Below are 26233 nucleotides of genomic sequence, written 5' to 3'. Positions count from 1 at the left end.
GCATTTGGATGATCCAGAAGAAGATTGGGAGAATGTCATATGGTCAGATGAAACCAAAATATAACTTTTTGGTAAAAACTCAACTCGTCGTGTTTGGAGGACAAAGAATGCTGAGTTGCATCCAAAGAACACCATACCTACTGTGAAGCATGGGGGTGGAAACATCATGCTTTGGGGATGTTTTTCTGCAATGGGACCAGGACGACTGAGCCGTGTAAAGGAAAGAATGAATGGGGCCATGTATCGTGAGATTTTGAGTGAAAACCTCCTTCCATCAGCAAGGGCATTGAAGATGAAACGTGGCTGCGTCTTTCAGCATGACAATGATCCCAAACACACCGCCCGTGCAACAAAGGAGTGGCTTCGTAAGAAGCATTTCAAGGTCCTGGAGTGGCCTAGCCAGTCTCCAGATCTCAACCCCATAGAAAATCTTTGGAGGGAGTTGAAAGTCCGTGTTGCCCAGCAACAGCCCCAAAACATCACTGCTCTAGAGGAGATCTGCATGGAGGAATGGGCCAAAATACCAGCAACAGTGTATGAAAACCTTGTGAAGACTTACAGAAAACGTTTGACCTCTGTCATTGCCAACAAAGGGTATATAACAAAGTATTGAGATAAACTTTTGTTATTGACCAAATACTTATTTTCACCATAATTTGCAAATAAATTCATTAAAAATCCTACAATGTGATTTTCTGGATTTTTTTTCTCATTTTGTCTGTCATAGTTGAAGTGTACCTATGATGAAAATTACAGGCCTCTCTCATCTTTTTAAGTGGGAGAACTTGCACAATTGGTGGCTGACTAAATACTTTTTTGCCCCACTGTATGTACTGTATATATAGGACTAGCTTATTACTAGCCACCCATTTTAAGACTGAAGCTCTCCGTTAAGGGTGGCAATGATTTTACTTGCTGTTGCAGCTGACATGCATAATCCTGAGTCATCAGGCTACACCGCCTTCAGTGCCAGGTGTTTTGTCATTATTGATAGACAGCCATATTTGTTTTTATACAGGTATGGGGTCATAATCCAACATTGCAATTGATTTCCAGCGATCATCATTCATCATGTAGGCAAATGCTATATATAATCAATACACAACTTTCAAGGAATAGGAAATGTAATGCAAACATATAACTATAACTTTTCCATTGTATAAAAATACATAATCACATTCACTTGCTTGTTTGCCGTACTAGTCTGATGAGACCATACTTGCAACTACGGAAAGTCAGGAACTAGCCTGCAACAATCAAACGTGATAGACAATATTGATTGGCAAGTGGAATGATGTCCAATGAGTTTGCCAGGTTAAAATGGGAGGCGGGGATCAGGTCGGCCCAGTGTTGTCCAAAGAGGTTGCATGGGGTGAGACTAACATACACACCCAACATGGACACCACAGGAACACCATATCGTTTTTTTTATCTCTTTGGGCACACGCTACAGAGGCTTGAGAACAATGACATGATGGGGTTGTACACAATTGTGCAACATTTTCGGGGAGCCGTTTTGGCTCTTGATCTGTACTTTCAAAACTACTGGCTGAAATTATATGAAACTTCCAGAAAATCTCTTTAATGTGCTTGGGTTTCTCACAGAGTGTCTCTCTTTGTGCAGTTTTTATTGGTCCCTCAGGGCCCACTGTATTTATTTTGAAAGAAGATCGAAACAGAAGATGACAAATGGTTCAAAGTTTGTTGTTTGTTTGCTTTCTTGCTATACAACATTTCCCCAATTATTTTGCAGCCTGAGACTTAGGCCCCAATCAGTGTTGAATCATTATTGGCTGGATTGAGGCTATAACTGCTACCATGAACTCTCTGACTCTCCTCCCCATCAGGGTACCTCTGTGTTCACACCCGCTCTCATTTATGGCTAAATTTCCCTCATAAAAGCAGTGTCTTCTTTTTCGTTTAACTCTCCTCCCTGTTGGGTCAGAGAGCTACCATGGTGATTTTATAAAGGGAGAAAGGGAGGCCCTATGCAGTTTTACCATCCCACTGAATATGGGATGTTGGATGTGGTAATGAAATGTAAACAAGTAGCCTCCTTACAGCGTATGTTCTTTATCTTGAGATTGTAATGTTGTAATACTTTGCATTTCAGACAGCCAAGGGCACTTTAACAAGTCATGATATACTGTAAAAATGGGTAAGACCTCCTTTGACAACATACAGTGTCTATGAAATCTGTTGTTATGATATGTAAACACGTTTGTAAGCAAGCTATTGCAGCTGGCCTCCATGATAGTGCCTCCACCATGGATCAGCTGTGGAGCGGAAGCCTTCTATGTCCCGCAGACAGGATGGTGGTCCCTCATGGAGCAAATGGATTCACAGCTGTGCAATGTCCTTGGGGAGGAGAGAGTTTGAGAGAGAAAGAGAGGTTTATTTCAAATTCAACATTAAATAGTATCAATAGCACTTAATGCTGAATTATTTGACACAGCATATATAAATACACAATACACATGAACACCATCAACACAATAAAATATACAACTTATGAGAGGGGGGAGGGGTGTAAAGAGAGAGAGCAAGAGAGAGGGGGGGGGGCAGAGAGAGAAGGGGAATCATTGAGACAGAGATAGTGCCAGGGAGATGAACAGAGGGACAAGAGAGAGAGGGGGGGCAGAAAGGAGGGAGTGCACAGAGAGCAAGAAAGTAAGATTTAAAGTGGAAGAATGGGGGAAAAACATTCAAATGCTTAACTGCAGTTAAAGCAGAGGTATTTTTGACTGCTTTGCTGATCACTAATTTCTTATATGGCCACCCGCACTGCTTCTTGACACACTGCTCGCTTAACTAGCGACTGTGGCAGTGCGCATGAGCCCAGCCCGCCATAGGAGTCACTAGAGCGCGATGGGGCAAGGACATCCTTGCCGGCCAAACCCTCCCCTAACCCGGACGACGCTGGGCCAATTGTGCGCAACCTCATGGGTCTCCCGGTCGCGGCCGGCTGCGACACAGACCGGGATCGAACCCGGGTCTGTAGTGACGCCTCAAGGGATGCAATGCAGTGCCTTAGACCGCTGCGCCACTCTGGAGGCCCAGTGAAATTCACTTCAAATAATGGCACTCTTCTGGGTGTGTGTTGTATTGTCTGTGTACTTGTAGTCTGTCCAGTATGCCCCTCCTTCCCCCATCCTCCTCATCCCCCATATCCCCCTCGGGAGCTGCACGGATGAACGAGTTCATTCTACTCGCTGGCTGTTCCCCATGCATGACTGATGTTCGGTTGGATATCCTTGACTGATTTCTGTTCTGTGGTGAGGAAGTGTGTCAGAGCACAGCCATCCCCCCAGCACCCCATAGATTTAAGCACCATCATGACCACCATAATCCTCAAGACTCTCCAGATACTGGGGGGGGGCTTGTCCACTTGGCAGCATCCCCTCCCTTGAGGCCCAGCTGTAGACACATACCCTGCTAAGATGGTGTGTCTATCCTCCTCTGCCCTCTGCATAGGGAATACTGTTTGGATACTGTATATGGTATAATCTATTTTTCACTTTATTTATTTCTCACTGGGGTCCTTGAGGAGTTTCATTCAAGGTGCTGTGGAAATTAACCTCTTACAGTCTGTTAGAGCTCCAGTGTCTCATGTCAGTTTTTCTGTTACTGTTTTCACTCAGTTTGAAAAACAGACCGTTGGCTGTGCCTATTACAACCCTTTCCACCTGAAATCACACAGGATTAGCTCTTTCTCTGAGCACTCCTCTGACACGGAGCATAAAAACAACTGCAGTCTCAGTGGCCAATGAACCTCAGAAAACTAAAGATCAATAAATGGGCAAGAATAGGAAGAGGGGAATGTCTGGCTATTTTCATGTTCTCTTTTCATATTTCCCCCTTTACATGAAAAACCGGAAGACGGAATATACTGTAGGCGCTGGTTAGTTGTGTGTTTGGACCAAGAGCAACATCTTCTGGTGAGATTTGATAGTGGTGAGCACTGTACACAGTAAAATGACAGATGATACCATTCTGATGAACAAATCTCCCAAAAAGAACATGAGAGAAAAATTTGCCAACACTTTATTTTAAGGGTATCTAATAAACCATTAAAAAATCATGTATAAATTCTGTGTTCACCATTTATTACTCATTACTCCCACATTTATAAACCATTTACTAATCATTAGTAAAGTATTTTTGCAGTCCCTAATCTAAAGTGAGCCCTAGTTATACTTAATAAATCCTTTATAAATGTTGTGAGTGACCAGTGTAATTTCTCACAATAAGATGGGTATGCCTTTGGTAGACAATCCATTAGTACCACAACCTGGAAAAAGATTAAGCACCAACACAGGATCTTTAAGGAAATATACAATTTATGAATGCCTTCTAAATGGTTTATTAGGTAGCCTTAAAATAAAGTGTTACCAAAAATTCATATAAATTCATACATTTCTGTCCATATGTTTTACATCATTCAACATGAAAAAACAAGCAAGTGATGTTTCTTGAAAAGCAAGCGTTGTTTTTTAAAATACCATCTGCTTGTTGCACATAATAACCGTTGTATGAGCTATGGCCAGCAATAAGAGCAAGACTTTTTCATCAAAACTGAAAAATGAGCTGTCATCAGTAGGGGTCATACTATTAGTTATAGCCAGCACACAGCTCTGCTTCAAATGACCCCTCACCATGCACTGGAACTTCTAATGTAATCAGAATGATGTAATCCACTGACCAATGCCGCCCCTATTCTGACGTAATTCCTGTTCTAGAGCCGAAATGCTTGTTTAGGTTACATCTCTGAAGAATGACACAAGCAATACACATTCACGAATTGGGGGTGGGAAGGAACATCAAGGTGATTTCCACGTAGAGTGGAGAAACATCATCAAATAGGGCACTGACAGCTGTCAGTGTCGCTAGCTAGCACGCTAACTTTATCTAGCTAGCTAATGTCATCTGTTGTTGCTGTTTTTTTTTAACTACACTGTATTCAAAAGAGCTAGGCTATGGCTGGTTCTGCAGCTGGAGTTGTCATAAACATTTAGGGAAAACCAGTATCTTTGACTTTGCCATCTATTGATATCTCCAAAGTGTTAACATTTTCCATAAATTGCGGCCTCGAATCCGCAATAGAAATAGTAATAAAATGAAGCTCCGGTAATATGGATTACTATTGAAAGATTTAGAGACATGCGCTTTTCCATATTGTAATGGACAGGTGCAACCTTTGTAGGTAGGCTGCTGGGAGTATTCGGCTGCGATACAGCGAAGCCAAATCAGACCCTGATTTGGGAAGTAAAATGATAGGCTACATACATGACTTTGCTCATGATGCACGCTGCAAATGATGTTCCCAGGGTTGCGTAGGTTACTTTCTAAATGTAATTTTGTTACAGTTACTACTTACCTCTCCAAAATTGTAATCAGTAACAGTAATATACCTTTGGATTACCCAAACTCAGTAACGTAATCGGATTACTTTCAGTTACTTTTAGATTACTTTCCCCTTAATTGGCATTAGAAGGAGACAAAAATAAATATTGCCAATTGAAATTCATCTAGGCTATTGCAGGATAAATCAATGTTAAAGTTTACATAGCTGGCCATTAATAGATGTTGCATTTTACTTTATGGGTTGGTTATATAGGCTTCTTCTAATCCATTGCATTCTACTTTAATACAGTAAATAATACGATTAGGTTATATCTTTACATCCTCGGAGTGTGGTGTCAGGAAAATAACCTCACACTCAACGTCAACAAAACTAAAGAGATGATTGTGGACTTCAGGAAACAGCAGAGGGAACACCCCCCTATCCACATCGATGGAACAGTAGTGGAGAGGGTAGTAAGTTTTAAGTTCCTCGGCATACACATCACAGACAAACTGAATTGGTCCACTCACACAGACAGCATCGTGAAGAAGGCGCAGCAGCGCCTCTTCAACCTCAGGAGGCTGAAGAAATTCGGCTTGTCACCAAAAGCACTCACAAACTTCTACAGATGCACAATCGAGAGCATCCTGGCGGGCTGTATCACAGCCTGGTACGGCAACTGCTCCGCCCACAACCGTAAGGCTCTCCAGAGGGTAGTGAGGTCTGCACAACGCATCACCGGGGGCAAACTACCTGCCCTCCAGGACACCTACACCACCCGATGTTACAGGAAGGCCATAAAGATCATCAAGGACAACAACCACCCGAGCCACTGCCTGTTCACCCCGCTATCATCCAGAAGGCGAGGTCAGTACAGGTGCATCAAAGCTGGGACCGAGAGACTGAAAAACAGCTTCTATCTCAAGGCCATCAGACTGTTAAACAGCCTGACTGACTTAACTCCAGCCACTTGAATAATGGGAATTGATGGGAAATGATGTCAAATATATCACTAGCCACTTTAACTATGCCACTTTGTTTACATACTCATCTCATATGTATATACTGTACTTGATACCATCTACTGTATTTTGCCTATGCTGCTCTGTACCATCACTCATCCATATATCTTTATGTACATATTCTTTATCCCCTTACACTGTGTATAAGACAGTAGTTTTGGAATTGTTAGTTAGATTAATTGTTGGTTATCACTGCATTGTCGGAACTAGAAGCACAAGCATTTCGCTACACTCGCATTAACATCTGCGAACCATGTGTATGTGACAAATAAAATTTGATTTGGTTTGATTTGATTTACATTAAAAATCAGGTTTGTCAAATTTCCATTCATTCCAATTAATTGAATAACCCTCGATCTTCAAGAATAGCACTTGGAAATATAGATTAGCCAAATTGTTTAACCTGAGCATGACCCACAACTAAGGACTTATTATTGTTTATGATTATTTTGTTGTCATGGAGGACCAATTGAACTCATTGCTTCGAGTTGAAAAACAAATGCTGCTCTCATGGAATGGCATCCCTAGTCAAAAAATATAGGATTCTTGTCACGCCCTGACCTTAGAGATCCCTTTTATTCTCTATTTTGGTTAGGTCAGGGTGTGACTAGGGTGGGTAATCTACGTGTCCTATTTCTTTGTTGGCCGGGTATGGTTCCCAATCAGAGGCAGCTGTCTATCGTTGTCTCTGATTGGGGATCATACTTAGGCAGCCTGTTTTCCACCTTAGTTTGTGGGATCTTGATTTTGTTAGTTGCTGTAAAGCCTGCAGAACTTTACATTCGTTTTTTTTTTTTTTTGGTGTTCATTTTCAATCAAAGTAAGATGTTTGCCTACCACGCTGCACCTGTCTAATTCATCTAACGAGCGTAGCACCAATAGGATTTTGTGTCACCTCTATCAGAATCCTATTGAAATCCTATTGGAATCCTTTTTTCCTATTGGAAATAAAAAGTAATAATTGAATCCTATAGGATTCTTGCAGTTCTATAGGATTTTGTGTCACCTGCATCAGAATCCTATTGGAATTCTATTGGACTACTTTTTTTGGGACCCACCTGCTCACACCCTCCTCTCCAGTGCCCGGATCACTCTCCGCCACATGGCCTCAAACTGCACCATTTTGTTTCTCGCCGTCGCACACTCAATTTCAACATTTAGATAATAAAGCAATTTACCTTACCATTATGTTATCAGATTTTGGATCCAGTTCTATTGGACTCCTATGTAATTCTATCTTATATGATTAAATCTTATAGTATTCTATAAGATTCCAATACAATAATCAAATCAGTCCTATTGGACTCCTATAGGATTCATCTTGAGAGAAAAAAATACTATAGGAGTCCAATAGGACTGGTTCCAAAATCTGATAGGAATCATATAGGATAGTCTTCCAAATCTGATATGATTTTCTATTGGATTTGTAAAAATTGTAATCTTATAGGATTTTTTGACTAGGGATGCTTTGGGCACTACTGAAAAGTGCTATTTGCACTTGGGCACTACCGAAAAGTGCTATTTGCAGGCGTAATGCCATAGGCCTATGCTGAATTTGCTATAAGCCTATTGTTTATGTTTTTGTTGGTGACACTTTGAGATCTCTATAATTTGCAGCTGCTTAAGTCTATCAAAAGTGTGTGAGTTTGATCATGTGTCCATTAGGCCTATGGAGAAGAAAAATAAAATAACAGTATGGAGCACAATACCATGGAGGAGTTTAGAAGAAGGGAGGAAATCCCTCAAACCTTTATTCCATAGGCTGGGATCCACACTATGCAGCTGTTGAAAGAGCCCATTTTTTACTTGATGTCCACTTGTCGCAAAAACAATAATTGATAGGCAGCTCAAACTTCTTCAATTCAACCATTATTGGGTTAAAATACACATATACAATTGTGAACAGCCATCCACAACAACCACAATCCGTAATGCGCACATAGCTAAATGAGAGAGCAGCAGTGTGATTCACATGAATGCCCTATGTAGATTTCTATAGAAAGACTGTTGACATCTAGTGGAAGCCATAAGATTTGCAATCTGGGAGCTAGAATTGCATTGGACCCAGAGCTTTCCATTATAAGAGCCTGGAACCTCAACAACAAAATCTGGTTGGTTTTTCTTTGGATTTTCGCCTACCATATCAATTGTGTTATAGTCTGATACATTATTTTAACATTTCTACAAACTTCAAAGTGACTCAGGTAGCCAAGGGGAAACAAAGCTGTTTGGCTTAGCTCAGTCATGAAGAGGAAGAACTTGGCAGCTCTTTCTGATTAATGAACAATGCCATGCTGGTGGGTGGTAACATTCAAATAAAATAAAAACCAGGGCTGAAACAAAACGTAGTCTGAAAAGTATTTGCATGTAATCTTATAAGGAAACACATGGCATTGACACATATTTCTACGAATGTCCCACTTTGGATTTCCCACTTCAACCCCAAAGACAGTGCCTCCAGAAAGTATTCGAACCCCTTGACGTTTTCCAAATGTTGTTGTGTTACTAGCCTACACACAATACCCCATAATGTCAAAGTGGAATTATGTTTTTAGACATTTTTACAAATTAACTACAAATTAAAAGCTGAAATGTCTTGAGTCAATAAGTATTCAAACCCTTTCTAATGGCAAGCCTAAATAAGTTCAGGAGTAAACATTTACTTATCAAGTAACAGAATAAGTTTAATTTACTCACTCTGTGGGCAATAATATTGTTTAACATGATATTTGAATGACTACCTCATCTCTGTACCCCACACATACAACTATCTGTAAGGTCCCTCAGTCGAGCAGTGAATTACAAACACAGATTCAACCACAAAGACCAGAGAGGTTTTATAATGTCTCACAAAGAAGGGCACCTATTGGTAAATGGGTACAAATATTTAAAAAAAAGCAAACATTGAATATTCCTTTGTAGTGGATGGTGTATCAATACAACCAGTCACATTAAAGATACAGGCGTCCTTCCTAACTGAGTTATCGGAGAGGAAGAATACCGCTCAGGGAATTCACCATGAGGCCAATAGTGACTTTAAAACAGTTACAGAATTGAATGGCTGTTCTAGGAGAAAGACAACATTGAATGTTCCTGAGTGGCTTAGTTACAGTTTTGACTTAAATCGGCTTGAAAATATATAGCAAAACTTAAAAATGGCTGTCTAGCAATGATCAAATCAAATTGTATTTATTCGCGTACACATATTTAGCAGATGTCCGGAGTATAAATATATACAGTTGAAGTTGGAAGTTTACATACACCTTACCCAAATACATATAAATTAAATTTTTCACAATTCCTGACATTTAATCCTAGTAAAAATTCCCTGTTTTAGGTCAGTTGGGATCACCACTTTATTTTTTTTAAGAATGTGAAATAATAGTAGAGAGAATTATTTATTTCAGTTTTTATTTCTTTCAACACATTCCCAGAGGGTCAGAAGTTGACTTTCACACTAGCATCGCCTTTCTTTTTTTTTTTACTTGGGTCAAACGTTTCGGGTAGCCTATAGGATTGAGGTCAGGATTCATGATGGCCACTCCAATACCTTGACTTTGTTGTCCTTAAGCCATTTTGCCACAACTTTGGAAGTATGCTTGGGGTCATTGGGGTCATAGTTTGTTAACAAGAAATGTGTGTAGTTGTCACACCCTGACCATAGTTTGCTTTGTATGTTTCTATGTTTTAATTTTGGTCAGGGTGTGATCTGAGTGGGCATTCTATGTTGGATGTCTTGTTTGTCTATTTCTATGTCTGGTCTGATATGGTTCCCAATCAGAGGCAGGTGTTAGTCATTGTCTCTGATTGGGAACCATATTTATGTAGCCTGGGTTTCACTGTGTGTTTGTGGGTGATTGTTCCTGTCTCTGTGTTTTGCACCAGATAGGGCTGGTTTTGGTTTTCCACGTTTATTGTTTTTGTTAGTTTATTCATGTCTAGTGTCTTTATTAAAAAACATGAATAACCACCACGCTGCGTTTTGGTCCGCCTCTACTTCACCTAAAGAAAGCCGTTACAGTAGTGGTTGAAAAGGCGAGTTTTCATGACTCCAACCTAAGTGTAGGTAAACTTCTGACTTCAACTGTATATGCGATGGGATGTATAGACATGATCAACAGTATGTGGATCGAATATTTAGTGTATCTGTAGAATACTGAGGATATAATTGTCACACCAAGATCTGTTTCACCTGTCTTTGTGATTGTCATCACCCCCTCCAGGTTTTGCCCGTTTTCCTCATTATCCCCTGTGTATTTATACCTGTGTTCTCTGTTTGTCTGTTTGTCTTGTTTGTCAAGCCAGCCAGCGTTTTTGTGTCAGCTCCTGCTTTTCCCCAGTCTCTCTTTTCTCGTCCTCCTTGTTTTGACCCTTGCCTGTCCTGACCCTGTACCCACCCACCGGACCACTCTGCCTGCCCTTGCCGTCCTGTATCTTTGACCCACCTCTGGATTACCAACCTCTGCCTGACCTGACCTTGAGCCTGCCTGCCGTCTTGTACCGTTGCCCCTGTTGCTGTAATAAACATTGTTACTTCAACACGGTCTGCATCTGGGTCTTACCTTGATACCTGATAATAATAGTATATGAATAGAATGGCATTTACTAGAATACAGTATATACAGTTGAAGTCGGAAGTTTACATACACTTGAGTTGGAGTCATTAAAACTCGTTTTTCAACCACAAACTAGTTTTTTCTCCACAAATTTCTTGTCAACAAACTATAGTTTCAGCAAATCGGTTAGGACATCTACTTTGCATGACAAGTCATTTTTCCAACCATTGTTTACAGACAGATTATTTAACTTATAATTCACTGTATCACAATTCCAGTGGGTCAGAAGTTTACATACGCTAAGTTAACTGTGCATTTAAACAGCTTGGAAAATTCCAGAAAACGATGTCATGGCTTTAGAAGCTTCTGATAGGCTAATCGACATAATTTGAGTCAATTGGAGGTGCACCTGTGGATGTATTTCAAGGCCTTCCTTCAAACTCAGTGCCTCTTTGCTTGACATCATGGGGAAAGCTAAATAAATCAGCTAAGACATCAGACAAAATCTTGTAGACCTCCAAGTCTAGTTCATCCTTGGGAGCAATTTCCAAACGCCTGAGGGTACCACGTTCATTTGTACAAACAATAGTGCGCAAGTGTAAGCACCATAGGACCACGCAGCCATCATACCGCTCAGGAAGGAGACGCGTTCTGTCTCCTAGAGATTAACTTATTTTGGCGCGAAAGTGCAAATCAATCCCAGAACAACAGCAAAGGACATTGTGAAGATGCTAGAGGAAACAGGTACAAAAGTATCTATATCCACATTAAAACAAGTCCCATAACGACATTACTTGAAAGGCCGCTCAGCAAGGAAGAAGCCACTGCTCCAAAACCGCCATAAAAAAGTCAGACTACAGTTTGCAACTGCACATGGGGACCAATATCGTACTTTTTGGAGAAATGTCCTCTGGTCTGATGAAACAAAAATATAACTGTTTGGCCATAATGACCATTGTTATGTTTGGAGGAAAAAGGGGGAGGCATGCAAGCCAAGGATCACCATCCCAACCGTGAAGCATGGGGGTGGCATGATCATGTTGTGGGGGTGCTTTGCTGCAGGAGGGACTGGTGCACTTTACAAAATAGATGGCATCATGAGGCAGGAAAATTATGTGGATTTATTGGAGCAACATCTCAAGACATCAGTCAGGAAGTTAAAGCTTGGTCGCAAATGGGTCTTCCAAATGGACAATGACCCAAAGCATATTTCCAAAGTTGTGGCAAAATGGCTTGAGGACTTAAGCCCTGACCTCAATCCTATTGAAAATGTCTTGGCAGAACTGAAAAAGTGTGTGCGAGCAAGGAGGCCTACAAACCTGACTCTGTTGCACCAGCTCTGTCAGGAGGAATGGGCCAGAATTCCCACAATCTAATGTGGGAAGCTTGTGGAAGGCTACCCAAAATATTTGACCCAAGTTAAATAATTTAAAGGCAATGCTACCAAATACTAATTAAGTGTATGTAAACTTCTGACCCACTGGGAATGTGATGAAAGAAATAAAAGCTTAAATAAATCATTCTCTCTAATATTATTCTGACATTTCACATTCTTAAAATAAAGTGGTGATTCTAATTGACCTAAGACAGTGAATTTTTACTAGGATTAAATGTAATTTATTCTGAAAAACAGAGTTTAAATGTATTTGGGTAAGGTGTATGTAAACTTCCGACTTCAACTGTACATTTGAAATGAGTAAAACAGTATGTTAACATTATTAAAGTGACCAGTGATTCCAAGTCTATGTACATAGGGCAGCAGCCTCTATGGTGCAGGTTTGAGTAACCGGTTGGTATCCGGCTAATGACAGTGACTAAATTCAGGACAGGGTACTTTGTGGAGGCCGGCTGGTGATGGGTAAAGGCCAACAGTTTGATGGCCTTTAGATAGAAGCTGTTTTTCAGTCTCATGATACCAGCTTTGATGCACATTTACTGACCTCGCCATCTGGATGATAGCGGGGTGAACAGGCTTGGGCTCAGGTGGTTGATGTCCTTGTTGGTGATTTGTTTGGCCTTCCTGTGACATCAGATGCTGTAGGTTGCCTGGAGGGCAAAGCAGTGTGCCCCCAGTGATGCGGTTCTGGGCAGTAAAGTTGCCGTACCATGCAGTGATACAGCCCGACAGGATGCTCTCAATGGTGCATCTGTAAAAGTGTGTGAGGGTCTTACACATGCCAAGCCGCATTTCTTCAGGGTCCTGAGGTTGAAGAGGCACTGTTGCGCCTTCTTCACCACACTGTCTGTGTGGGTGGACCATTTCAGGTTGTCAGTGATATGTACGCCGAGAAACTTTAAGCTTTTCATATTCTCCAATGTGACCCTGTCGGGGGCTGAGCACACACCCTTGTGGGGACGGCCCATTCAGAAGTCCACAACCCAGTTGCACAGGGCAGGGTTCAGACCCAGGTCCCCAAGCTTAATGATGAGCTTGGAGGGTACTATGGTGTTGAAAACTGAGCTGTAGTCAATGTACATCATTCTGACATAGGTCTTCCTCTTATCCAGGTGGGATAGGGCAGTATGCAGTGTGATGGCCATTGCATGGCGTGGATCTATTGGTGCGGTATGCAAATTGAAGTGGGTCTAGGGTGTCAGGTAAGGTGGAGGTGATATGATCCTTAACTAGCCTCTCAAATCTCTTCATGATGACAGAAGTGAGTGCCAAGGGGCATTAGTCATTTAGTTCAGTTACCTTTGCTTTCTTAGGTACAGGAACAAGGGTGTACATCTTGAAGTAAGTGGGGACAGCAGACTAGGACAGGGAAAGATTTAATATGTTCATAAACACTCCAGTCAGCTGGTCTGCACATGCTCTGAGGACGCGGCTAGGGATGCCGTCTGGGTCGGCAGCCTTGCAAGGGTTAACACGCTTAAATATCTTACTCACGTTGGCCACAGAGATAGAGAGCCCACAGTCCTTGGGAGCGGCCCCCGTCGGTGGCACTGTGTTATTCTCAAAGCGGGTGAAGAAAGGGTTTAGCTTGTCCGGCAGCAAGATGTCGATGTCCGCAACGTTGCTGGTCTTCATCCTTTGTAATCCGTGATTGTCTGGAGTCCCTGCCTCAGACTTCTCGTGTCTCAGCCATTGAATTGCGACTCCACTTTGTCTCTGTACTGACATTTTGCCTGTTTGGTTGCCTTACGGAGGGAATAACTGCACTGTTTTGTATTCAACCGTATTCCCAATCACCTTGGCATAGTTAAATGCGGTGGTTCGCGGTATCAGTTTTTTGCGAATGCTACCATCTATCCAAGGTTTTTGGTTTGGTTAGGTTTTAATAGTCATAATGGGAATATCCCCTTCCTGATGAACTCAGTCACAGTGTATACGTCAATGTTATTCTCAGAGTTATAGTAACCCAGAACATATCCCAGTCCGCGTGATCAAAACAATATTGAAGGATGGATTCTGATTGGTCAGACCAAAGTTGAATAGACCTTAGCAAGCGTACTTTCTGTTTGAGTTTCTGCCTATTGGAATAGACGAGCATAATGGAGTTGTGATCTGATTTTCTGAAGGGAGGACAAAGCTTGAAGAAGTTTTTAAATAATAATGTGCAAATATTGTACAATCCAGGTGTGCAAAGCTCTTAAAGACTTACCCAGAAAAACACAGCTGTAATTGCTGCCAAAAGTGATTCTAATTCTAAGTGATTCTATTCTGTATTGACTCAGGGGTGTGAATACTTATGTAAATTAGATATGTATATATTAATTTTCAATACATTACCAAACATTTCAAAAAATATGTTTTCACTTTGTCATTATGGGGTATTGTGTGTAGATGGGTGAGAGAAATAAATATATTTAATACATTTTGAATTCAGACACAACAAAATGTTGAATAAGTCAAGGGGTATGAATACTTTCTGAAGGCACTGTGTATCCTACTTTGACTAAAATGTTAACTTATTGACTTAAATCGTTGTGCAACATCATGGGTAAGCTTTGGGCATCGTCTTTAAGTTATAAAAAATAAATAAAACATGTGCTGTTGTGGTACTTTAAAGATATGTTGTTTACAGAGGAGGCTGGTGGGAGGAGCTATAGGAGGACGGGCTCATTGTAATGGCTGGAATGGAAGTAATGAAAAGGTATCAAACACATCAAAGATATGAAAAGCATTAATTCCGTTCCAGCCATTACAATGAGCCCATCCTCCTGTAGGGCCTCCCACCAGCCTCCTCTGCTTGTTTATCAATCAATATTAAATTACTCTCACATCCTGACATTCTTAGTTGGCAACCTCAATCACCTGCACCATTTGTCAATAATAGTTGTATGTATGCCTGTTGTCATACATGCAGTACCTTCAACTATACACCGCTGCATTCCACAGATCACTAATACCTTGCTTGAATAATACATTAAAACTGCTGTATGATGGTGTTTTCCCTTAGTTCCCTACAATGGCACCTTTCCTCCAGGGTGGTCTTGACCTGCAAGTCTGTTACAACTGTAGCACCCCAGGGGGTAGCAGGTTTGTCATGGCATAAACCAGAGTCAAGGCCCTCTATCCTGCTGAACAAGCTGCAGCGCTAGCACATAGCTGAGAGGTCCCAACTTTTTATCGAGGTAGTGTCGGGGGTCACTAATGTGGAATCCCTTCTTGGGTCCTTTTCTCAAGGATTCCCAGTTCCACACCGTCTACACAGAGCTAAAAGCTCCACAAGACTCTCTCAAATATTAAATCAAATCACAGGTCACATGTCACCAATCACTCACAGCCTCTAAGTGATGAGCTTAGCAACTCTGTTCTTTTCCATTTTGATGAATATACTCCCCTGCGTATTTTTTTTGACAGTAAAGCTTTTCATTTGTTGACAGTACAGAATGTCACCTTTTATTTGAGGGTATTTTCATACATATCTGTTTTACTGTTTAGAAATGAAAGCACTTCATGTATCTAGCCCCCCCATCTGAAGGTGTCACAAGTATTTGGACAAATTCACTAACAGTATTAAATTAGGTCAAAAGTTTTGTATTTGGTCCCATATTTCTAGCACGCAATCAGCACATTAAAGCTTGTGACTACAAACGTGTTATATGAATTTGTTTGTTTTGGTTGTGTTTTGGATTATGCTGTGCCCAATGCAAATGAATGGTACATCATTTATTGTATTTTGGAGTCACTTTTATTGTAAATAAAATATAATATGTTTTTGAACACTTCTACATTCGTTCTACATGGGGTGGAGATACATTTTTGCAGTTTTAAAGCACATTCCCTGCCATTCATGACTTACACCATGGAGGTCAGGGCCCTTGGGCATGTGCCTTGCGTCCCCGGTTGGTATTCGGCCATGATAACTACAAGTTTGCTGGCTAGACTAACTACCAATCTAAAAATTGTTAGCTCACATGGCTAATTGAGTGACTGTCAGTGACTGACATAACAAGAGAAAAACTGCTGGTCCACAGACAAATTTCTAAATTGCACGTGATGTACTCCACTATTCTTACTTTTAGTAGTAAATTGAACTACTGCTTATGTCGCTTATGCCTAGGACCGGCCCTAATGTGACAACAGGAGGTGGGAGCTGCATGGAGAAGGCTGGTCTGTCCTCATTACCAGTTTAATACAGCAGAATGGAAAGCCATTCTCCCCTGGCCGCCAGTAGCTTCTGGGGATGGCAAGATCCACCCGTCTGTAAAACTTGTCTCCGCCACACTGCAGGACACAGAGAGAGCTACATAAATTCTATCCTTGCTTGGCTGTGTGGCTGCAGGCTGCTGCTCCGCATCAGAGCACCTCAGTCTGTGCTGACTGGGTTACACTGAAAACAGGCCCTTCTCCAGGAAGTCCCACCCAGCCAAGGGGGTGAGGCGACCGTGGGTGAAATTACTGCAGATGCAGCCCCTTGGTTATTATTAATGAGAGGACAGGAAGAGATGTCAGGAGAGAGTGAAGGCACGTTGGTACATGAAAACCCATTCATGCACCTCAGCACAACAGAGCCACATTAATCCTCCTAGTCATATACGGTATCTTATCCTGCAAGGTACACCATTTCAAGCCTCATTGACAAGAGACCATTTTTCACAAGAGACTATAACATTTTCTGGGAAAACGTAATATCATCGCAACTGCCTATATCTGAATGGTGTCCTAATTTTTACTGGACTGACCGACTGATGACACGAGAGAGTAGAGGACAGAAAGCATTTAACCCGTTTTAACTCCTTTTTTACCTCACTCCCCTACCAATCTATCTTCCTCACTTGAGAGACCTTTAAATCAAGATGAGGAGCCCAATGGAGTGTATCTGAGCCAATCTCCTGTCTTGTGACAGGGTATCTATGGATGTGCGAGGGGGGCGGCCTTCTCGCAGGCCCTCCTCTCAGATTGATGGTTCCCGCTCCCATAGCTTAAATCTCTACAATCGCCATAGTTCTTGTCATGAGTCGACACATAAAGACTGGCTGTCAGGGTGGCCAAGTCTACAAGCAGGTGACAGCCCCTTACAGATTACAGCATTGGAACACATCAGAAGAGAGTTAATGGTTACACCTACATTTATCGCAGTAACATACTTTAAATTGTGGGGAAATGGTATACTGTCTGTGCAAAGGTCCTCTGTAATCACTGTACACTGAGTTTTTCCCACATTAAACAATTTCATAATTAAGTTACTGCTGTCCATAAATACCAGCAAATGTGTAACTCTGCTATCATTTCATGCTTATGTAGCCATAATAACAGGCTTATGGAAGGTTACCAAGTAAAACTGCTCTTGGAATCAGAGAAAATGTGAATGTGTGCATGTGTTGATGTGAGAACTAACATGCGTACACGTGGTTGCTAGAGCGTGTGTGAATGGAGTTGGATTGCACATAAACGGAGGCACTTAAAGGTCCAATGCAGTCGTTTTTATCTGAATATCAAATCATTTCTGGTTAACAATTTCATTGCGTTAATGTGATTATTTTCAATAAAAATTGTCAAAAAAGTACAACAAAAAACTTCTCAGCAAAAAGCTATTTTTCAAGCAAGAATTTTGCTAGGACTGCCTGGGAGTGCTCTGAGTGGGGAGGTGAAAAGTGAAAAGTAACTTTTATTGCCCCAGGTTTGGAAATCTCTTTCTTATTGGTCTATTAACTACTTTACCACCTGGTGATGTCATCCCACCAAAAAAGGCAGAAATTTCAGGGGGCCGTTTTCAAACAGCAATTACACAAAGGGTCATTACTGTATTTGTAACTGTATTTGTCACGTGCGCCGATTACCTTACAGTGAAATGCTTACTTACAAGCCCTTAACCAACAATGCAGTTTTAAGAAAAAATCTCTTACTTTTTGGGGGAAAGAAAAAGAAATAATATAAGAGCAGCAGAAATAACAATAGTGGGGCTATATACAGGGGGTACCGGTACAGAGTCAATGGGTCAATGTGCCGTGGCACCGGTTTCGAGGTAACTGTGGTAATTATGTACATGCAGGTAGGGTTATGCTATTATGGCTAAAGTGGCTATTGCATAGATAATAACAGAGAGTAGCAGCAGCGTATGGGGGGGGGGTGCAAATAGTCTGGGTAGCCATTTGATTAGCTGTTTAGGTGTCTTATGGCTTTGGGGGTAGAAGCTGCTTAGAAGCCTCTTGGACCTAGACTTGGCACTCTGGTACCACTTGCCGTGCGGTAGCAGAGAGAACAGTCTATGACTAGGGTGGCTGGAGTATTTGACCATTTTTAGGGCCTTCCTCCTGCACAGACTGGTCCTGGATGGCAGGAAGCTTGGCCCCAGTGATGTACTGGGCCATATGCACCACCCTCTGTAGTGACTTGCAGTCAGAGGCCGAGCAGTTGCCATACCAGGCAGTGATGTAACCAGTCAGGATGCTCTTGATGGTGCAGCTCCTCGATGGTGCAGCTCCGCCTCTGGATGAGCGTTTTCCTCTTTGCTTATGGCGGAACACAGCTCATTTAGTACGGTTTAGTAAGGATTTAGTACTCATTTAGTAAGGATCTGAGGACCCATGCCAAATCCTTTCAGTCTTTGTCATGCCCTCTTCACGACTGTCTTGGTGTGCTTGGACCATGTTAGTTTGTTGGTGGTGTGGGCGCTAAGGAACTTGAAGCTCTCAACCTGTTCCACTACAGCCCTGTCAATGAAAATGGCGGCGTGCTCGGTCCTCCTTTTCCTGTAGTCCACAATCTTCTCCTTTGTTTTGATCACGTTGAGGGAGAGGTAGTTGTCCTGGCACCACACGGTCAGGTCTCTGACCTCCTCCCTATAGGCTGTCTCACTGTTGTCGGTGATCAGGCCTACCACTGTTGTGTCATCTGCAAACTTAATGATGGTGTTGGAGTTGTGCCTGGCCGTGCAGTCATGAGTGAACTGGGAGTACAGGAGGGGACTGAGCACGCACCCCTGAGGGGCCCCCGTGTTGAGGATCAGCGTGGCGGATGTGTTGTTACCTACCCTTACCAACTGGGGGCGGCCCGTCAGGAAGTCTAGGATCCAGTTGCAGAGGGAGGTGTTTAGTCCCAGGATCCTTAGCTCAGTGATGAGCTTTGAGGGAACTATGGTGTTGAACGCTGAGCTGTTGTCAATGAATAGCATTCTCACATAGGTGTTCCTTTTGTCCAGTTGGGAAAGGACAGTGTGAAGTGCAATAGAGATTGCATCATCTGTGGATCTGTTGGTGCGGTGTACAAATTGGAGTGCGTCTAGGGTTTCTGGGATAATAGTGTTGATGTGAGCCATGACTAGTCTTTCAAAGCATTTCATGGCTACAGACGTGAGTGCTACGGGTCGGTAGTCATTTAGGCTGGTTACCTTAGTGTTCTTGGGCACAGAGACTATGGTGGTCTGCTTGAAACATGTTGGTTTTACAAACTCAGATAGGGAGAGGTTTAAAATGTCAGTGAAGACACTTGCCAGTTGGTCAGCGCATGCTTGGAGTACACGTCCTGGTAATCCGTCTGGCCCAGCGGCCTTGTGAATGTTGACGTGTTTAAAGGTCTAACTCTCATCGGCTGCCGAGAGCGTGATCACACAGTCATCTGGAACAGCTAATGCTCTCATGCGTGTTTCAGTGTTACTTGCCTCGAAGCGTGCATAGAACATACGGTATTCACTGGACAGCTCTCGGCTGCGCTTCCCTTTGTAGCCTGTAGTAGTTTGCAAGCCCTGCCACATACGACGAGCGTCGAAGCCGGTGTAGTACAATTCGATCTTAGTCCTGTATTGACACTTTACCTGTTTGATGGTTTGTCGGAGAACACAGTGGGATTTCTTATAAGCTTCCGGGTTAGAAGCTTCCGGGTCCCACTCCTTGAAAGCGGCAGCTCTACCCTTTAGCTCAGTGCGAATGTTGCATGTAATCCATGGCTTCTGGTTGGGGTATGCACATACAGTCACTGTGGGGACGACATCCTCAATGCACTTATTAATGAAGCTAGTGACTGATGTGGTGTACTCCTCAATGCCATCGGAAGAATCCCAGGAACATTTTCCAGTCTGTGCTAGCAAAACAGTCCTGTAGTTTAGCATCTGCTTCATCTGACCACTTTTTTATAGACCGAGGGAGAGCTTTGTACGCGTCTCTGTGTGTGGAGTAAACGTGGTCTAGAATTATTTTCCCTCTGGTTGCACATTTAACATGCTGATAGAAATTTGGTAAAACTGATTTATGTTTCCCTGCATTAAAGTCACCAGCAACTAGGAACGCTGCCTCTGGATGAGCGTGTTCCTCTTTGCTTATGGCGGAACACAGCTCATTTAGTACGGTTTTAGTGCCAACCTTGCTCTATGGTGGTATGTAGACAGCTATGAAAAATACAGATGAAAACTCTCTAGGAAGATAGTGTGGTCTATAGCTTATCATGAGATACTCAACCTCAGGCGAGCAAAACTTTGAGACTTCCCTAGATATCGTGCACCAGCTGTTGTTTACATATATGCATAGGCCCCCGCCCCGTGTCTTCCAGAGGCTGCTGCTCTGTCTGCCGATAGAGTGCATAACCCGCCAGCTGTATGTTCTTGATGTCGTCTTTCAGCCACGACTCAGTGAAACATAAGATATTACAGTTTTGAATGTCCCATTGGTAGGATATACGTGCTATCAGTTCATTCCATTTATTTTCCAGCGATTGATCGTTAGCTAGCAGAACGGAGTGCAAGAGCAGATTAGCCTCTCGTCATCTGATCCTTGCAAGGCACCCTGATCTTCTGCCTCGAAATCTCAGTTTCCTTCTCCAGCGAATCACGGGGATCAGGGCCTGGTCGGGTGTCTGCAGTAAATCCCTCGCGTCTGACTAATTGAAGAACTCCTTGTCCAATTTGAGGTGAATAATCCCAGTTCTGATGTCCAGAAGCTTTTTTTGGTCATAAGAGATGGTAGCAGCAACATTATGAACAAAACAAGTTACGAACAACGCAAAAAAACTAACAAAATAGCATGATTTGTTGAGAGCCGATAAGACGGCAGCCCTACCACCCGGGGCCATCATATTTCAACCTCTTAGTGTGAAAATATATATAAAACACAGGAAAATTGAGTTTTTTGACTGCACTAGACAGCTAAATAACAGCTAGCAAACCAAATATCAGGAATCAGCAGAGAAATGGACGGAAAGTGTGGAGAAACTACAGAAAAGGGTTCCACAGCCACCAGAGGGACTCTAGGGAGCAGTGAGGGGAAAAAGGTACCATCTGATCTGGGTCCCCAGCCACTGCCTCTAACTTCTCCCTCTGATTGCAGACTGGGTCTGGAACAGCCTTCAGAACAGATATCAGACACAAATATGAACAGTTTGTACTTTAATTTGAATGTGGGCAAAAGCCAGTTTGGGACAGTTTTGGGAGATACGTATGCGGGCAGGGGGGGATCCAACTGTACTTGTTCTATTTCTGTTCTATTCCTCTCCTTTCTGGCATAATTGTTGCAATTGGGAATTCCTGTTGGAAGCCATGTACAACATGTTATTTTTAGAGTATTCCTTATTTCTCTGTAAGACACAATCTATAAATATCATACTGATATTGAGGGAATCCAGGGGAAATGTTTCACCAGTAAACCCTTAACATGAAACATTTAAGAATGGGTGTAGATACTGTATGTCATAGGAGTATATGGATTTTGGCAATTATGTCTCTGTGTACTAACAGATACCAATAGACTTCCAGTCATTGAGCTAGTTAGCATTGGCCCCCGAAATGACATCGAATTTCCTTCATACTGGACAAAGAGACATAACCATGGTATCCATGAGTGCATCTGACTCTGGGAAAGTTGATAAAGGGCCTCATTGCCAAAATCCCAAAGTATGCCTTCAAGGTCAAAGAGGTTCAGTGGTTTGTCTGATTGGACAGGTGTTATTAATAATTCCAATGATACATGGAGGGTGGCAGAGAGGCTTGGCTGGGAACGATGGAGTGTGGAAGTGGAGCATCATGCTGCAGCAGCTCATAGAGCCCAGGTCTCTTTCTGTCTCATCCCTGCTGCCTCCTGAGGAGCAGACGGAGGGAACTAGGGACAGGCCGTTCCGCTATATTGACTTTAATTTGTTGAAAGTGCCTGATACAGCAAAACATATTTTATTTACTTGCTTGGTAAAGCCCCATCCATCAAATAAACCACTGAACCTGAGAATAGCCTGCCAGACGCTACTCAAATCTCTCCCGTCCCATTTTTTTCCCCCATGAGTCACCTTTTTGTCTCTTTTGTCTTCAAGGAGAGGCTTTTGGACAACAGGAAAGAGAGTATGACAAGCAGCTCTAATTCCTAATTTTACATGCAGACATCATTGGTGATATAACATTCTCTCTGTTATTAGACTATAACCATTAGGATATAAATATACACTGCTCAAAAAAATAAAGGGAACACTTAAACAACACAATGTAACTCCAAGTCAATCACACTTCTGTGAAATCAAACTGTCCACTTAGGAAGCAACACTGATTGACAATAAATTTCACATGCTGTTGTGCAAATGGAATAGACAACAGGTGGAAATTATAGGCAATTAGCAAGACACCCCCAATAAAGGAGTGGTTCTGCAGGTGGTGACCACAGGCCACTTCTCAGTTCCTATGCTTCCTGGCTGATGTTTTAGTTACTTTTGAATGCTAGCGGTGCTTTCACTCTAGTGGTAGCATGAGACGGAGTCTACAACCCACACAAGTGGCTCAGGTAGTGCAGCTCATCCAGGATGTAACATCAATGCGAGCTGTGGCAAGAAGGTTTGCTGTGTCTGTCAGCGTAGTGTCCAGAGCATGGAGGCACTACCAGGAGACAGGCCAGTACATCAGGAGACGTGGAGGAGGCCGTAGGAGGGCAACAACCCAGCAGCAGGACCGCTACCTCCGCCTTTGTGCAAGGAGGAGCAGGAGGAGCACTGCCAGAGCCCTGCAAAATGACCTCTAGCAGGCCACAAATGTGCATGTGTCTGCTCAAACGGTCAGAAACAGACTCCATGAGGGTGGTATGAGGACATCCTCCAGCATGACCGGTTTGGCGGTGGGTCAGTCATGGTGTGGGGTGGCATTTCTTTGGGGGGCCGCACAGCCCTCCATGTGCTCGCCAGAGGTAGCCTGACTGCCATTAGGTACCGAGATGAGATCCTCAGACCCCTTGTGAGACCATATGCTTGTGCGGTTGGCCCTGGGTTCCTCCTAATGTAAGACAATGCTAGACCTCATGTGGCTGGAGTGTGTCAGCAGTTCCTGCAAGAGGAAGGCATTGATGCTATGGACTGGCCCGCCCGTTCCCCAGACCTGAATCCAATTGAGCACATCTGGGACATCATGTCTCGCTCCATCCACCAACGCCACGTTGCACCACAGACTGTCCAGGAGTTGGCGGATGCTTTAGTCCAGGTCTGGGAGGAGATCCCTCAGGAGACCATCCGCCACCTCATCAGGAGCATGCCCAGGCGTTGTAGGGGGGTCATACAGGCACGTGGAGGCCACACACACTACTGAGCCTCATTTTGACTTGTTTTAAGGACATTACATCAAAGTTGGATCAGCCTGTAGTGTGGTTTTCCACTTTCATTTTGAGTGTCACTCCAAATCCAGACCTCCATGGGTTGATAAATTTGATTTCCATTGATCATTTTTGTGTGATTTTGCTGTCAGCACATTCAACTATGTAAAGAAAAAAGTATTTAATAAGAATATTTCATTCATTCAGATCTAGGATGTGTTATTTTAGTTCCCTTTATTTTTTTGAGCAGTGTATATTCCACAACGACACCTAATTTAGGTGAACAAGAACATTGCACCCTAGACGATTACATCCAAGTTTGCATACTATAGCATGTACCATTACATTTTTACCCCACTCTCTTCCCTGGCCCAAATAGAGAAATGGCATCCCCACAAATGAAGCTACAATTCTGACCCTGGGACCTCCATTGATTGTGTTTGGTATTGACAACAGAGGCTGAGGGAGATCCGGTCGGCGTGGGGAATACTGTTTCTCCTGGGTCTGTGGTATGATCTCTAACTGTGGCTCAGTGAAGCGGCCGCCATATCGAACAAGGCCAAACACCCCATTTTTGTCGATACAAACACAGGGCTGACTGAGGCACAGGAGGGAGAGTTAGGGAGGGAGTGCCCTGTTGACACACTGATGGACCTGTAGAGCTGCACAGTTCATGGTTCTGAATCAATCCCTCTGTAGAACAGTTATGTGGCTTAACCTGTCTGTTGCAAACAAACATATTTGTCATGTAAGGAACAATTAGGATCAGACACACCAGAGACTGTCCGCCTAATATTGTTCTGCTGGATTTCAATGTATTCAAGTTTAACCAGGTGTTAGGGATATTCCATTTAGTAAATTTTTTTATGAGGATGTAATTTCTTTCAGAAGTATTTCTTTGCAAAGAGATTTTAACCATTCAATCTACCCATTGGGCACACCACGTCATTTAATTGTGGAAATGTGGGTAATTTTTGATTGAGACATTGACCAATGAGATTGCAACCTCTATTCACCCACGCAAAAAGACAGCCAGAAGTTTGTTGAATTCCCAATGTGTTATCATTATGATTTCAACCGTCTAAAAGCAACCAAATAACAATGGAAAAACAATGTCTGATTTTTGGTTTAGTTGTCATCTAAATGTGTTATCACTCCTGCACTTTCAGCCATTTAAAAGCACAACAAAGTTCAAATGGGAATACAATGTCAGATATTTTGTATTAATACAACAACTCAATGTGTTATCACTGTGCTTCATCTCATATCACAACCAAATCACCTCAATTGTAGTTGAGATCCATTAAAAATACATTGTGCAACTGATCTGTTTGAGATTCTGCAAAGATATTTATATTGGGAAGATCGCCACAGACCTGTGACATCGACATCGCCTCAGTGGAGAGGGAGAAAAGCTTAAAGTTCTTTGTTGTGTACATCACTGACAACCTGAATGGTCCATCCACTACAGCATCTCTTCAACCTTAGGAAGCTAAAGAAATTTGTCTTGGCCGCTAAGACCATCACAAACTTCTCTAGACGCACCATTGAGATCATCCTGTAGGGCTGTGTGGTGCGGTCAGCCCAACGCATCACCGGGGGGACACTGTCTGCCCTCTAGGACATCTACAGCACCCGAGCCACGGCCTGTTCACCCCACTACCATCTAGACGGCGGAGACAGTATAGGGGCATCAAAGCTGGGACTGAGAGACTGAAAAACAGCTTATATCTCCAGGCCATCAGACTGTGTCACCACTAGCCCGGCCTCCGCCCAGTACCATGCCCTGAACTTTAGTCACTCTTACTAGCTGGCTACCGCCCATTACTCAGCCCTGTGACTTAGAGACTGCTGTTTGCTGTTTACATACTGTTTTACTCACCAAATAAATAAATATATATACAGTGCCTTGCGAAAGTATTCGGCCCCCTTGAACTTTGCAACCTTTTGCCACGTTTCAAGCTTCAAACATAAAGATATAAAACTGTATTTTTTTGTGAAGAATCAACAACAAGTGGGACACAATCATGATGTGGAACGACATTTCTCTCACTCTCATTTCTCCTTCACCCAAATCCAGACAGCTGATGTTGTGAAAGAGCTGCAAAATCTGGACCCCTTCAAATCAGCCGGCCTAGACAATCTAGGCCCTCTCTTTCTAAAATTAGCAGCCGAAATTGTTGCAACCCCTATTACTAGCCTGTTCAATCTCTCTTTCGTATTGTCTGAGATCCCCAAAGATTGGAAAGCTGCCGTGGTCATCCCCCTCTTCAAAGGGGGAGACACTCTAGACCCAAATTGTTATAGAACTATATCCATTCTGACCTGCCTTTCTAAAATCTTCGAAAGCCAAGTTAACAAACAGATCACTGACC

At 42.7% G+C, this 26233-nt stretch overlaps 1 protein-coding gene across 1 annotated transcript in view; it reads right to left on the bottom strand.

The window, feature by feature from the left end:
• Positions 1-892: 892 nt before the first annotated feature.
• LOC110509941 (lys-63-specific deubiquitinase BRCC36) overlaps positions 893-26233 on the bottom strand; it is a 44761-nt gene continuing 19420 nt past the window's right edge. Inside the window, exon 9 of the mRNA XM_021591165.3 lies at positions 893-2358. The gene's annotated coding sequence lies outside the window, so the exon portion shown is untranslated. The remainder of the gene's footprint in view (positions 2359-26233) is intronic.

The sequence above is a fragment of the Oncorhynchus mykiss genome, chromosome 29 (assembly GCF_057628025.1).
Source record: "Oncorhynchus mykiss isolate SJ-2025 chromosome 29, ASM5762802v1, whole genome shotgun sequence".
Lineage (NCBI taxonomy): Eukaryota > Metazoa > Chordata > Actinopteri > Salmoniformes > Salmonidae > Oncorhynchus > Oncorhynchus mykiss.
This window is presented reverse-complemented; position numbering and strand designations above follow the sequence as displayed.